Here is a 16,964-nt window from a genome sequence, read left to right as displayed (position 1 = left end):
GCTGAATCACATCCAGACTCACCACAATCTTCTCTATTCTCCTTGAGTTTTGTGGTCATGGTTTCATGTTCAGGTCTTTCAAGTAGTGTAGTCTTGTCTTTTTTTTTTTTTTTTTTAGTAATTCTCAATAGGACATATCATTTCTTGTTTTTTTTTTTTAATATTAAACCTAAGGTAGACTAATAAAGTGATATAGAAAAAGCTGTATTGAAATATGTGTTGTTCAGATTAACTTAGTTAAAACAATTCTAAGTCCCTGTTTAAGGAGTTCCACAAGAATACATTCATAAATATTGTATAATATAAACATATGTATTGACAGGAACATACATCTTACAGAATACCTTCTCTGCTACATATAAAAATATTTGTTCATATTTTTTCTGAATGTCAATAATGCACTGCAATATATTTGTATTTAACATAATCTTAAATAGATTTCAAACATTTCACAGACCTTTTAGCAAGGAGTCAGCAGACAGGCAAGTGTTTGGCCTGCAGATCATAACCACAAAATTTGCCTATATATTTTTGCTTACTTATTTATTTATTTTACAGGAAGAAAAGAAAACAATAATTAATGAAAGATAACATTTTACTCTAACAGCACAGGAATTTGCCATTCATTTAGGTTCTACTTTATTACTACATTGACCTAAAAAAAAAAAACCAGACTACCTTATTCTAAGAATAAGGTCATCAGTGAAGGTTGTAATAGAATTTACTATGTAATATTTTTTTTCAATTCTTTCAAGATAGTTTTATAGTCCAATTAAGATCCAAGTTTTTAAGTTGTAAATTAAACCTGACAAAGTTTTTAGCCATGAATTTGATTTCCGTGTTCTTGATAAGAGTCCTGATTTGGAGTAGATTTGAAACTGTTATCTTGTGTTCAAGTGTGTTCAAACACAATTAATTAGAATGTTTTTTGCCCCACTATGGAGCGTCAGTAAACACTCAAGGTATCAAACCACCCTGCCCAAGAAAACTTCTCATGGAACAGCCTATGCTTGGAGAAAAGATTAGACTGGACTCATTAATCATTATTTTAGCTAGTCAAAATATATGAGAGTTTTCCCCACCTTTTATTAGTATCAATTAATTGTATGAGACTTTGATTTTGGCACATCTGTACATGTATTCAATGTTTCTTGATTAGATTCATCTCCCCCATAACTCTGTCCTCCCTTTCCCTTCTAAATCAGTCTCAGCATTCTCCACTGTTTCATTTTCAAATGCACATATAAAGGATTCTGACCATGTCCTCATTAAAATTTGTTGTCTGTTATATTTTTAAGGTATATCCCTATTGATCTACAATATTCTAAAGCTACATTTGTAACAATTTTGAGAAAACATTTGAAGATGAATTAGTTTAAGCTTTTTGTTTGTGCATACAAGGCAAGAACCTTCCCACTGAATTATATCATAGGCCACTGAAAATGGCTAAAGATGTGCTATTTCCAACAAATTTAAATTTTTACTTTCTCCATTAAGCAAAATTTATTTACTTTTTTGGCTTGGAAGGATTACCATAAATTTTAATTTGTGTTAGAGCAGTATTTACTTTTTAAAATAATATTTTAACAAAATTTGAAAATACTTTGCATACCACATAATTATTTGAATACAACTGAAGGTACCTACCATAGGCCTGACTGCATAATGTTCATAGAGAAATTAAGAGTTTGTTTAAGTTTTATGATTTATTTAATTATTCATTAATTCACCTGTCAATTCATTTGATCATTCATTTTAAATATATTTTTACTGTACAGAGGGGTTACAGTTACATGAGTAAGGTAATGAGTACATTTCCTATTGAGCATTGTTATCCCCCCTTTGTTTTTCCCCTACCATCCCTTTCCTACCCCCCTCTCCCCAACTCCTCCCTCCACCACCAGTCTCCACGAAGTTGTAAAGCTCATTTTCAACATAGTGTCTTGTACATCTCATTGCTATAATGGGTCATCCTGTATCCTTATTTCAACATTTTTTAATTTCCCTTCCCCTCCCCAAATTCGAAAAATGTATATACAAGATGCAGGGCACCAACATCAAATACAGGGAAAACAGGGGTTATACCATGGGGGAAGAACATACAAAAGAAACAAAAAAATCACATAGTACATTATAAATACATTAAAAACAACAGCAATGAAGATAAAACCTCTTGTATCCCTACCTTGGGTTTCATTTCACTTAGCATCATCTTATACGGTCATATGTACATAGCTTTTGACCTTTTCTGTTTGTCCTAAACATATACTAGTTATTGCAAATAAGGAAAACCATGGGACCTATGTTTCTTTGGGCCTGGCAGTTACTTCATTTAATATAATTTTTTCCAAATATTTCCATTTCCTAACAAATGGAGCAATGTCATTTTTTCTGATAGAGGCATAGAATTTCATTATATATGTATATACATGTGAATATATATATATATATATATATTCCACATTTTCTTGATCCATTCATCTACTGAGGGGCATCTGGGTTGGTTCTATATCTTAGCTATGGTGAATAATGCTGTGATAAACATAGTTGTGCTGGTAGCTTTAGTATGGCCTGTTTGTTATGATCATTCATTTTTAACCATGCGTAATAAGTGTCTGAATAAGACATGATTACTGCATTACTGTCTACCTAGATTTTTAGGTAAACCACCATTTTATAATTTCTTCTAAATATTTCATCAATAAAATGAAATCAAGTTGAAGATCTCAGATACCTTTTCTAAATGTATTTTATATTGTAAGCAGGTTGTAACAACAACAAAAAATCCTTACAATCTGTACTATGCAAATAAATCAACTGACATAATAGATTTTATTGAGCTATCATTCCTTTGCCCTTTCATTTTAACTTTTATTTACAGAACTGAACATTGTTCTTCTCTTACCACATTAGCAAATACTTGAATTTAACTGAAATTTATGAAAAAAATGGAACAGAAGGAAATATATATGAGACAGAACCTGCTATGTCTATTTTATCTTTTTAGCACTTGGAACATGAGTGTTGGCTTTTCTGTGGAACAAAACAATGCAGAGTAGAAATGAACCTAGAGACCTATAGCCATCTAATCTTCGATAAGGGAGCTAAAACAATAGAATGGAAGAAAGACAACCTCTTCAGTAAATGGTGCTGGCAAAATTGGTTAACTACATGTAGAAAACTTAAGCTAGATCATTACATATCACCCTGCACTAGAATCAACTCCAAATGGATCAAAGACCTTGAACTCAAAGCAGACACTCTGAAAACATTACAGGATGGAATAGGAGAAACCCTAGGTCTCCTTGGCTCAGGCCGAAATTTTCTGAATAAAGACCCAGAAACACAACAAATCAAAGAAAGGTTGGACAAATGGGATTGCATAAAGTTGCAGAGCTTCTGCAGGGCAAATGACATAGCTAGCAAGATCAATAGAAAGCCCACCGATTGGGAGAAGATCTTTACTAGCCATACAACGGACAAGGGTCTCATATCTAAAATATACTTGGAACTCAAAAAATTAAACCCCCCAACAACAAATCCTCAAAGAAACAACTGCCCAATAAATAAGTGGGCGAAAGACTTAAAGAGAAACTTCTCTGAAGAAGAAAAAAGGATGGCCAATAGACACATGAAGAAATGTTCAACATCCCTAGCCATAAAAGAAATGCAAATCAAAACAACATTGAGATATCACCTCACTCCAGTTAGAACGGCAAAAATCAAGAACTCTAACAACAACAGATGCTGGAGGCGATGTGGACAGAAAGGAACCTTACTTCATTGTTGGTGGGAATGTAAACTTGTTCAACCACTTTGGAAAGCAGTATGGAGGTTCCTGAAAAGACTTCACATAGAGCTCCCCTATGACCCAGCAATCCCACTTTTGGGCATTTACCCAAATGTTTACCAACAAGACCACACTAAAGCTACCAGCACAACTATGTTTATTGCAGCATTATTTACCATAGCTAAGATATGGAACCAACCCAGATGCCCCTCAGTAGATGAATGGATCAGAAAATATGGTATATATACACAATGGAATTCTATGCCTCCATCAGAAAGAATGACATTGCCCCATTTGTTAGGAAATGGAAAAACTTGGAAAAAATTATATTAAGTGAAGTAAGCCAGGCCCAAAGAAACATAGGTACCATGGTTTCCCTTATTTGTAATATCTAGTATATGTATGAGTCAAGCAGAAAAGGTCAGATAATGTGATGTCAGGAAAATGAACCCTTAGATGTGTATTTTAATGTTTTTTTTTCTTTCATGCATGTGTTTCTAACACATTTATAAGATTACCTCTTTGTAGCTTTGTATGTCCCTCCCCCACAGTATAACCCCTGCTTTCACTATATTTGATGTCAGTATAACTTGTGGAGGAGATGGGGAAAAACCAGTTGTTTAAGGATACAGGTGGACCTGTTGCAACAATGAGAAGTACAAGTTGTCATGTCCAAAACGAGCTTTACAAGGTCGGTCTGGGGGCGGGGGGGGGGGGAAGGGGGGAAGGAGAAGGATTGGGATTGGGGGGGAGGGGGGAGGCTGGAAAAAAAAACAATGCAGAGTATTTCGTTTCCAAGTAAATGTGTAGCCTAATTCCTGATAAATATTATTCTGTTACATATGTATACTACAGAGACATCTCTCTTCTTTGGCTAATAAACTCCACTAAGACCATGTTCTTTAAGGAAGGATGAAGTATGACCTTGCTCCCCAAGCTCATTCAGTTGTAATTCATTTGCTTTCATTTACAGGAATGAGAAATTCAATGTCTTGAATGTCAACAAGAAGCTGAGATGTCCTCCATCTTTCTTCTCAAGATCTCACTGTCTCCCACTACAGTGGAGAAATGTCTCTCACACATCACATCTATTCTATTGAATTTCTTGAATATCTTGCCTTTCTTTTAAGCTTTTATAAATGTGTAAAAATATACTGAGCTACCTGGGCTAATCTGTACACTTTCCTTATTAAAAAATCAATGATTTACAACCTAAAATACATGTTTATGTTCTTTAGAGGAAATGTGTAACTGGTTTAGAATTCTGTGTTCTGCACACACTCACACACACACAACTTTAAATGAATAGCATGTACTATAGGGTAGGTTAATCAAAATTATTTAATCTTTGAACTATTTAATTATTTAAAATTATTTAATCTTTTTCTCATTTTTAATTATCTTTACATAATTGTCCAAAGAAGTTATCATTTAACAAAGCAGCTTATGAATATAATACGTCTTGCTCAATGACACCTCTTTTAACACTTTTTTCAATTTTAATTTTTTAATTGTGAAAATACTGTACAGAGGGGTTACAATTACATGGGCAAGATGATGAGTACATTTCTTATCAAGCATTGTAGTTAACATTCTTATGCATCCCTTGCCTACCCACCCCTTCCCTCACTTTTCTTAATGTTGTGAGGTATATTTCAAATTCTTGACTTCATTCTTCCCCTTACTCCTGTTCTTTTGTCTACCCCTTTCCTATAGACCCCACCCTCTCCTTTCAAGTACCTGCTTCTTAGTGTTTATCTTGCTCAACTTTCATTTTGCCTTTCTAAGGAATCGCACAATTTTAGTTTTCCTTTGAACCTATTGTATTTCAGTTACTACATTTGTATACACTTGCAAACTACCTAATGAATTTACTTAAAAGTTTATAAGCTAAATCTAGCTTTCACATAGAAATTCTGGGAAGCAGAATACAAGATCATATAATTTATGTGAATATACATCTGTGTATTAGAAAGATCATCATTATCATGTCTGCTTGTTTAGTTTTGGCTGTCTTACTACTTGCATAGCAGGTACAAAAATTTGCACAAAACTTTCAGGTTTGACCACATTGGACTAATGGGCTTGAGCTGGTGCTTAAGTTTTCATTATAAACAATTCAAAAACCAAAAAAGTAATGCCCTTTTCAATACTGAGGCTTGAATTTAGGACCTTATGCTCTCACTCAGCATGCTTGACTGATACTCCACTTCTTGAATCATACCTTAAGCATAGCTTCTTGCTGGCTAATTGGATGTGGAGTCCTGTAGACACTTAAGCTGGAGCTGTGTTTGAACTGTGTTTTCTCAGCTTTCCATTTCTTGAGTAGCCAGATTTACAAGAGTTACCAACACTCAGGAAGCCCAGCAATCTTTAGATACTGAACTGCATAAAGTATAGCTATGGAAAGTCATTGTATTTGAACTTGAACATATTATGATAGCTTTAAAATTATCCATATGGGTTGAGATCATGTGATTCAATGGCTTAGTATGCATATCAGTAAATATTTTATCTACAGTATCTTCATAATAAAAGAATATAATGTCACCAGATTTCCTTCTATCTGGAGACAGATGAATTATAGATAATGCAGAAAAGTGAGAAAAACTCAGCAAAGAATACAGGTTGAAACAACTGAAAACAATTTTCAGAATGAGGAGGGTGGGATTTACACATCAGAATTCCAGAAAGAACAGTGAGTATTCTACTGAATGTGAATCTACATATACATAAGATAAAGCTATGTGATAAATTCAGCCAAGGAATGACATGAGGGATAGCCAGGCTAAAAAAGTCCAAGAGCTCATGAAAGATCAAGGGAAGAATTCATTTAAGCAAACAATGGTGGGCCTCTAGGGATGATGTAGTGAGTTTATAAGGATTGAAATTATTAGCTGCTAAATTAACTATTGCTAAAGAAAATACTATTTAAGACTCCTTGGGTCACTTAGCCACTGCTTCTGTAACAAAATATTAGACTGCTTATCTCTTTTTTGTCCTGCCAAAGACTTTTTTCTTTGTCATTACTCCATGTCCCCTTGTATAAGGACAGTGGTCATATTACATTCATATCCATCTTCCTTGTCTGTTTTCAACTAAATCACTTCTTTAAAGAGACAGTCTCCATCAACAGTAACATTTTATGGTAGTAGGGGCTAAAGCTTTAACATATAAAATTGAGAAGGGCATAGTCCAGCTCTAAAACTTTTACAAAACAATTAAACATCATTAAGTTAATCTTCCATAAATTTAAATGCTGTCAAAAATGTCCTGATAACTTCAAAGGAGGATAATAAATTCCAACACTGAAGAAGATAATACTTGTAATGTTTAATATTGAGTTAGAATTTTCTAGCACTGCTCAGGACTGAACTATAGGAAAGATGATAAATAATAAGGGGGCAAATAACTTAAGAGAAACAAGATAATAGAATTATCACAGAAGGACTTTAAAACAGCTAATAAGTGCAGCTTCAAGCCTGGAGAACTATATAAAAATGAGGAGGCAAGAATTAGCACATATAAGAACTAAACTAAACCTCGAAAGATGAAACATAACGTAAATGAGATACTTCACCAGACAGGACTAATATAAATCAGGCATACAGACAAAGAGATAGGCAACTTTGGAACAGACTAATATAAATACTCAAGATTAAATATAGGGTAAGGAAATTAATAAATAAGAACAGAGGTTTAATTCAACAGCTTTTTAAATATTCCACGATACACTATTCAATAGTGTTGGTCATAAAAACATACGTAAAGATCAGTAAAATAGATTACAGAATCAAAAAATTGTTTTATATTTATGGATCTTAACTTCTTTACAAAAGTGCCAATGTAACTGAGTGAGGACACTGAGTATACTTTGTTGGATTGATGCTATGTTCAGCCTTTCATTTTGTTCTAACTTTTGTTGAAAACTGATTGTACATCATCTTTTTTCTTCATGTATAAACTCACAAACAGTAATAAAACAACTCAGTGTCCTTACTGAGGTACATTGGCACCTTGATTCTTAATTTGAAGAGTATATATTCTCTTTTCTGTGGATAACATGTCAGAAAAATGTATTTACATCTACATTAGCAAGACTCATGGATTGCTGTTATTAATTTTGACAGGTGAGACAAAACACTTGTTAGATAGTAGAGGATATAAAATTAGCACCAAAATGTAAGTTATGAAAAGCTGTCAGAATGGAGAGAAGTTTAAAGATAATAAAAATTAAAAATGCATTTTATCTGTCTTCAAGAACTTCCAAAATCTTACAGGTCTAGACCTACTAACATTCCAAGGCCCAAATCTCCTTCAGTTCTCAAAGAAATCTCAACTAGGAGCTCATGTTAAAAGTAAAAAGTTTATATGCATCCAAAATTCAATAGTATAAAGAATTCAAATTTCAAGTGAAGACAAATAATGGAAAAGTACAGGCTTTTCAAGAACAATACTATTATAAAAATAGATTTAAAGATGAAATGTTCTTTAAAAAACTTAGCTGGAGCCGGGCGCTGGTGGCTCACACCTGTAATCCTAGCTACTCAGGAGGCTGAGATCCGAGGATCGAGGTTCAAAGCCAGCCCGGGCAGGAGAGACCATGAGACTCCTATCTCCAATAAACCACCAGAAAACTGGAAGTGGCGCTGTAGCTCAAGTGGTAGAGCGCTCGCCTTGACCTGAAGAGCTGAGGAACAGTGCCCAGGCCCAGAATTCAAGCCCCAGGACCGACCAAAAAAAAAAAAACTTAGTTGGAAAGATGGAGATCAGTAACCAAAGAAAGCAGAGAAAAGGATATAAACTGACTTATGCTGATAGCCGTAGAGAATTCAGGGACTTTCCAAAAGCGATTGCACATTCACATGGTTCCCCCAGAATGGGGAACTGAGAGAATTTTAAATTTGAGTGTCTTCCTCACTCCTGGAATGACTGAAGACAAGAACTAGCCAATAGCAGATTGGAAGGTTCTTATGACAGTCAATGATTTGAGAACAAATCCCTAAGAAGAATGCTGAAGCCTAAGATGTAAATATATGGAGGCAATCTGAATAATAAACATTGTAGGAAAATTGAGTAGGTGCATGTGTTTGGGAGAGATGGAAGAGAACAATGAAAGTAGTGACAATGATTAAGATGCTTCGTACTCATAAACTGACCCATTGAACTGAAATCTGTAAGTACAAATATGTAAAGGTATTAATAATAAAAATATCAATATATTGTTTTAAAGTTAAGAAACGAATAATATTGTCCATTCTAGAACTACAACCACTAAGACAATAAAGTTATATTTGGAAATTTAACAAAATATTGATTTTCCTTTTATAATTAATTCCTATTTTTTTTTGCTCAGAAAGAACCGCTCATTTAGTTTACATAGTATTCAGAAAAATGAACCTGTGAGTACTCAAATGATTAGTCAGAAATATACATAAAGTAAAATAAGAACATTGTAGGTGGAAACTGAGAGAATAGACTAGGTTTATTATTCTTTCATTGTGTGCTAAAAGAACTCTGTCTAAAACTTTGGGTAATCATTTGAGAGAAAAACAAAATTAACTTTGGAAGCCTACTTGAAGATTTAATGATGTTATGTATAATAAAATCATCCTAACTAGAAAGTATATTGTAGAAAATAAAAATTAATCTTGTATTGATTATCAGTCTTAACCATATGATTATATCTATAATTTAATATAGTATATATATAATATAACAAAGAATGACTTATAAATTAAAGAAAATAATAAAGCTTTCTAGTTAGATAGAAAGTAATTATAACCCTAAAGCAGACTTATGTTGAGTGTATGGCTTCTGGAAATCTAGAAAAGAGAATGACATATTTTCTCAACTTAAGATCATATCCTAAACATAGAGATGAATCTAAGACATCCTCAAATTTATAGAATTTAGTTACTTATTCATTTATAAAACTTTATTCTAGACTTTGTATTGAAATTCTCTTTTAACATTAGATCAAAAATACATTTTTTCCCAAAGCAGAGCAACCTTTCAAATGTATATTTAGCATTCCATGGGAGATTAGCTTAGGAGCCTTGGGATTTTCTGAGTTTTTATGCAAGGATTGCTTTGAAGGCTGAAGTGCATATCACTGTATTCCAGGAGACATATCTTGGATTCACTCATGAATTAAATATCACACGCCAATTCTGTTATGATGCATTAGTGGATCCACCTAGACAGTTAGTTCATTGTTTGGTCAGCAGGATCACAAAGGGAAATGCATTTCATGATCCTAAAGTTAATTCTATCTTCTATTTCTTCAGAGGACAAACTAAGGAATGTCATCCTCAATACAATGACAAGCATTTAACCTGATCCATCTGTCAGTATAATCATTCATAGCAATAAACAATATCTCAGTTTAACAGATGTATTGAATGAATGGAAATAGGACTGTGCAAATGTATTTTTTAATTTCTACTTCAGTGTGCATGGCAGATGTAATGGTTTCATAAGGAAAGCAACACAAATGGAATTTTAAATATGCATCTTGGTGTTAGGCAATAGTTACATTTATATATCATTACTAATAGGGCTACTGCACCTCTCTCTCTCTCTCTTTCTCTCTCCCTCTCTCTCTCTCTCTCTCTCTCACACACACACACACACAAAGTTTTGTTTTGTGACACAGATCACATCAACCATAAATATTGCTGATGATAGCAATTCTAGAGGGAAGGAAATAGAAGGAAAGAACAGCTTTGAAATTACTAATGTTCCTTTTATTATATTTAAACATTTTGTAATCACATATTTTTTTTTTTTGGGTCCGGTCGTGGGGCCTGAACTCTGGGCCTGGTCACTGTCCCTCAGCTCTTCAGCTCAAGGCTAGCACTCTACCACTTGAGCCACAGCGCCACTTCCGGCTTTTTTTTTTCTTTTTGCTAATGTGGTGCTGAGGAATCAAAACCAGGACCTCATGCATGCAAAGCAAGCCGCTCTACCACTGAGCCACCTTCCCAGCCCCATGTAATCACATATTTTGTAACCACCATTACTACTTTGCCTACCAATTACAGGTAGTAATAGCCTGGGCTTATGAGTCACACCATTAATCCTAATGGTGTTTCTTATGTAATAATGTTTTCCTTTACAAAATTACACACAAAACTAAAACTTTCAAAGAAGACTGCCATGGAGTGAACACGATCCACACAGGTATAAATCATATAATAGTTAAACCTCCATCTGGGATCTATAATTATGAACAAAAACATAGCGAGTGTCTCTGTGAGATACTGTGATAAGTACTAGAGCTAAATCTTTCGCTGAAATGAAAGTCCAGAAGTACTTTATGTTCAGACACCTAACAGTTTCTGTGCTTCCCTTGAAAAATAATTATCCCAGAAGAATGATTTTATTTTCCTCTCTGATATCCCAAGTAATTTTCCTTGTCTTAATATCACTGATAGTTGAAAAAAGTGAGTGCTTAAAAATATAGTCTGTTTGCAGAAATAAGGAAAAAATGTCATTTCAAAGACATTCCTTAGAATATATGACATTAACAACTTGTGATAGTTTCAGTTTCCTTCTGCCCAGGATGTAATTACAAAAGTCAAAAACAGAAAAATCAACAAAGATGTGTATTTTTCTGAGATCCTGAAATATGACTATTTTGTTGGTCTAAAGATAAAACCTCAGAAGTAGAGGAGCTAATTGGATCTTCGTGTACAATGGAAAATTTTACTTTATGTAGATAATGGGATGATATAAGGAAGCTTCCAATGTCAGAATACCTACATCCCCTCCAAATCTCTGTATTTGTTCCTAATTATATGGTAATTGCATTATGAAACAGTACTTTTGTGAGGTGATTGAGTAATGAGAACTTGTTTTCAAGGACCTTGGAAGAAGACTTTCATTCTTTCAGACAATAAATAAATTAAGATAAATAGAAAATATATGCTAAAGGTAATAACACTGAATGTACAGAATATCCAACTTAATCATTAAAATAAACATTTGAACAAAGCATTTCAGAAAGGAAATAAGGGCACTTTCCCCCATAGAAACAACCGTAGATGTCTGAAAAACTGAATTCTCCCTGAATCTTCAGGAGCTAGTAAGTCTATTCCTATTTAATTCTTATTTAAGAAATAATTCTCTCTAAATATTTTATGTAAATCCAGTATACAAAAATAACAATTCCATTCAAAGAAAAGACAAAATTCTATTCCAAATAAGACCACTGAACTCTTAAATTAAAATAATGACATGTTATCAAGAAAAAAATTATTAAATATATGAATATATATATGCACACACATATATGAATATATTCATATATATGAATATATACAGGATATGCATATCTATGAAAAAGGAGATAGAGACGCACAACAGTCACTAGTCCATATTGATCATGAAATAACATTATAAAAGTTTAGCAGAATCCCATCCCTTTGGAAGTAGGTATTTTTTTTTTTTTTTGGGTCCAGTCGTGGGGCCTGAACTCTGGGCCTGGGCATTGTCCCTCAGCTCTTCAGCTCAAGGCTAGTGCTCTACCACTTGAGCCATAGCACCACTTCCGGCTTTTTTCATTTTTGCTTATGTGGCACTGAGGAATCGAACCCAGGGCCTTAGGCATGCAAGGCAAGCGCTCTACCACTGAGCCACCTTCCCAGCCCAGAAGTAGGTATTTCTTAATTAGAACCTCAATTATAATTGCTGGAGGTCTTTCATGATAGTTGTTTATACAGGTTTTTGGCTTCACATTGTGGGAAAATTGAACCTTTCTTTGTTGATACTTTTCATATCAACTTCTGAAAAAACATTTAATTTTGTTCCCTTGTTGGTTGCTTTGAGCAACCTAAAACAACTTTGTGCTCACAGAAATGTTGGGATCAGTACCTCAGAAGAAATATTTGTCTAGATTAATAGCTCCTTGATCATATAAAGTGATTTGAATACTTGCAAACACCTAGACTTATGCCAAAAGTACATTCATAGATGAGAATCGTGGACAGTTTTGAAGTTAAATAAGTATTTCTTTCATCTTTGAATATATTTGTTTTGGGCGGGTCGGTCGTGGGACCTGAACTCTGGGTCTGGGCGCTGTCCCTCAGCTCTTCAGCTCAAGGCTAGCACTCTTCCACTTCAGCCATAGAGCCACTTCTGTCTTTTTCTGCTTATGTGGTGTTGAGGAATTGAACCCAGGGCTTCATGCATGTGAGGCAAGCACTCTTCCACTGAGCCATCTTCCCAGCCCATCTTTGAATATAATTTTAAGGATGATATAAGAAAATACATTTCTTTCTTACCTAATTTCAGTAGCTTTCATTACTTTGACCACAAATCATGAAACAAACTTCCTGATAAGTTTGTTTGTCCTTTGAAGTTCTTATTGATAGTGTTTTCTTCCAAATAAATGAAATAATATACGAATTATTTTGTCTTGTTTCATTATATGGTTTGACTCAAGTAATATAACCTTACATAAAATAGGAGAGTTGTCAGAATAAAATTTTAATACATACTTTACATGTTTAGAAATAAACAATCTGCAATCACCAATGAATTAGAGCAAGCATTGATTTCATAAATCAGTGGCTGTGGACTGATATTTGTGTCCTAAGTCACCAGGCACTTGTCAGTTTATCATGTATAATGTGAAATCAACAAAGCAAATCAACAAGATCATTTGGCATAATGTTACCTATCTTAAGATAAATGTGACATTTAGTACATAGATCATGAACAGTATTTCTTTAGGAATGGGAAAACTTTCATTTTGACAGCAACCTCTTTAAAGGAAAGATGAACTATCTTACACCTTAGAAATTTTCCACTTAACTAGGACTATTTTCTCAAAAACTATAGAGATTGAGAGCTTACATATTTTTAGCTATGATATATAATACTTTAGACATCTTCTGATATGTCCCACAGGCAGGCAACACACTACTTCTTTGCCATAGGGAAATCTCAGAAGGCTGAAAATTGTGGAAGAGAATTATAAAGTGACAATGTGGTTGTTCAGATAGAATTACAAATATCCAATGATAATAGTTAGAACCAGAAAAGAAGAGCATTACAAAGCACATCCTTAAAGACAAATTCAGCCATACTCTATCCAAATGGCTATTGTTCTGGGCTATTTGGATTAATATGCATTCTATGTGCTTCGCAGATTAAGCTAAACCACCAGAGTAACGGATGGCCAGTGAACCACTTTATCTGTGCTCTGCAGGTACCTTCAGTAATTTGCCACCTGCAACATAATTATAATTCTATTTTGAAGTAGGCAATGCTGTAGTAGCTAAAATTATGTTCACTTACTCCCAGAATTTCCTACAGAGAAATGCAAGGTAATCCAGACTATTTTTAAATGATGTTGTTTTCCTTAAAAAATACAAATTCAGAAACAGCATAATTTTTCCAGATCTTTACAAGTGGAACAAGATCATTCTTTTAAAAGGGAGGAGTAAAATTCCTGTGTGTGTGTGCGTGTGTGTGTGTGAGTGTGTGTGTGTGTGTGTGTGTGTGTGTGTGTGTGTGTGTGTGTTTGTATGGGTGTATCACATTTTGATTTTCTTGATCCATTTGTCCATTGAGGGGCATCTGGGCTAATTCCATACTTTGGCTATGGTGAGTAATGCTGCAATAAACATTGTCGTTCTGGTGGCTTTACTGTACCCTTGTTTATATTCTTTGGGGTAAATGCCTAGCTGTGGAACTACTGGATCGTGAGGTAGTTTTATGTTTAATTTTTCAAGGACTATCACTGTTGTCCCAGAAAAAGGATACATGCTTTTTCTTATACATGGAAGCTAGATTTAGCTTATAAAGTTGTAAGTAAATGCATTAGGTGGTATGCCAGTGTATACAAATTTTTTTTTTTTACTGAAATATGATAGATTCAAGGCACAAATCAAATCGTATAATTTCTTAGAAAGTTAAAGTCAAAGTTCAGCAAAATAGAACACCAGGAACTTGAAATGGAAATGGGTAGGGTGGGGTTAACAGGAAAGGAATAGATGAATGAAAAGGAGAAGAATGCAGTAAAGAATCCAACATTAAGAAGAGTGATCGAAGGGGTGGGGAGGGGAGGGATGGGTAAGAATGTTGAAAGGGGTGACATTGATCAAGATACATTGCATTCATAAACTGTTTTCTTAAATGACAATTCCTTTGTACAACTACTTAATGATTATTAAAAATAAAACTAAAAAAGGAAAGTGTTTTTCAGAAACAGCCTCCTTCAATAGTACCCATGGGACAACCATTGTCTATGGAGAGGGACAGGTATAACATTTAAAAATCCAGACATCATGAGACTCCCATGACTCTTTCTTAATGTGATCACTTTGGTAACTTTCTAAATTAAAATCATTTGTCTGAAGATGTTTTGGCTTCTTAATACCTGTTTTGATATTTTTTCTGCACCTTGGATTGAAATAACTAAGCTGAAACTATTATAGAGTAGATGCCATAGATTTTAGCTAACTATAAAGACATTTAGTAAAAATGCATGATAATGTAAATATTTTTGCATGCTTACAAATTTAATTTTTTTTGTTGGTCATGGGGCTTTGAACTCTGAGCCTGGGCGTTGTCCCTCAGCTCTTCAGTTCAAGGTTAGCACTCTATCACTTCAGCCACAGGACTACTTCCGGTTTTCTGGTGGTTATTTGGAGATAAGAGTCTCATGCACTTTTCTGCTAGGGCTGGCTTTCAACCATGATCCTCAGATCTCAACCTCTTGAATAGCTAGGATTATAGGTGTGAGCCACTGACACCCAGCTTTCAAATTTATGTAATATTAATATCCATATTGAACACTAAATTAGAAAAGATTTGTAAAGTGCTTATTATTTTTCCAGCATATATTCATTGCTAAATAAATTTTAGCTATCATTACTACAAAGAGTATATTCTTTTTAAGTATTCAAAAGTTTAATTTGCCAATCTCTTGGGCTCCTTAACTTATATAATTCATTACTTAGATTTTGAAGCATGACCAGTTTTGTTAAACCCATGGTTGAATTGATATCTAGGAGCAATTAAGACAATAACAAATATTTAGACATACTAACAGAAACATATATTTCTGTGCATTCCTGGAATATTTATTATGAAAAATAAATACTAATAGATTATGAAATAAATAAATTTAGCTTATTAATATTAATTTAGAAAAGAAGGTGCATCTTAACATTGACTAGGAAGTGACAAAACATAAGAAAATATCAAGATTAGATCTAGAACTCACATTTTATTCTCTGTCTTACCATTTTTAATTATCCAGCTCTGTCTTCTAACAGGTGCTCTTCTTGGCTTTGTGGATATCCCTGAAGGAATTTTAAAAAACTGTTAAATTGAAAGATTTTGAGGCTATCTCTCTGTCTGAGAGGTTTCTGGTAAACATTCTGATGAGTGATGCTGAGACCTCAGATATTAAGGATAACTTAGATCCTGATAAAGGTTCCAGAACAAGGGAGAAACATGTAGAAGATTATGTGTGTGACTGGATTAGGTTTATTTTTGTTGTTGATATGTTTTTGAGACAGTGTCTTGGTATGCGGCCCACCCCTGAATGTTAAGACTACAGCTTGTACCAACAGATTTTAGTGGAAATTTTGGATCCTTGATGGTTTTGTTATTGTGGAATAGAAATAAGTAACATGACTTGCAAAATAATCAATTGTGGGGAATATTATTTTTAGGATTGATAATAATTTTTTATTTAATTGTCCTTGGCATATGAGGAATATGTAAACAAAAGAAAATAGTTGTGCATGTCATCTTCTGGACCTCAATTTCTTTCTCATTGAAATGGCAATAAAAATGTCTACCGTTAAGCCAAAGGTAAAATAAATGAGAGACATGATGCCAGCTGGTAAACATATGACAGCTATTATTCTCCCTCTGAAGAGGGCAGATTCTTTTTCTCTTTTTCTTGAGGACAATGTTTCATTCATCACTGTCATGGAGTTTCAACCCTATCTCCGTAGTGGACCTCCCTTACCGAATGCTGCAAGCTAATAGACTTGGCTATCTGCATTGGTAGATTTTACTTCTAGTCAGGCAGCTTTGAAAATTCCATGATTCTATTTTAGTCTGTAAGGGATTGTGATTGAGACTGTCAGGCAAGACTAATGTGAATAAGGTGAAAAAATTTTATTAACTTTTAAACAAGCTCCCAGCC

The sequence above is a fragment of the Dipodomys merriami genome, unplaced genomic scaffold (assembly GCF_024711535.1).
Source record: "Dipodomys merriami isolate MVZ:Mamm:240054 unplaced genomic scaffold, mDipMer1.0.p SCAF_9, whole genome shotgun sequence".
Taxonomy (NCBI): Eukaryota; Metazoa; Chordata; class Mammalia; order Rodentia; family Heteromyidae; genus Dipodomys; species Dipodomys merriami.
Note: the sequence above shows the minus strand (reverse complement) of the source record.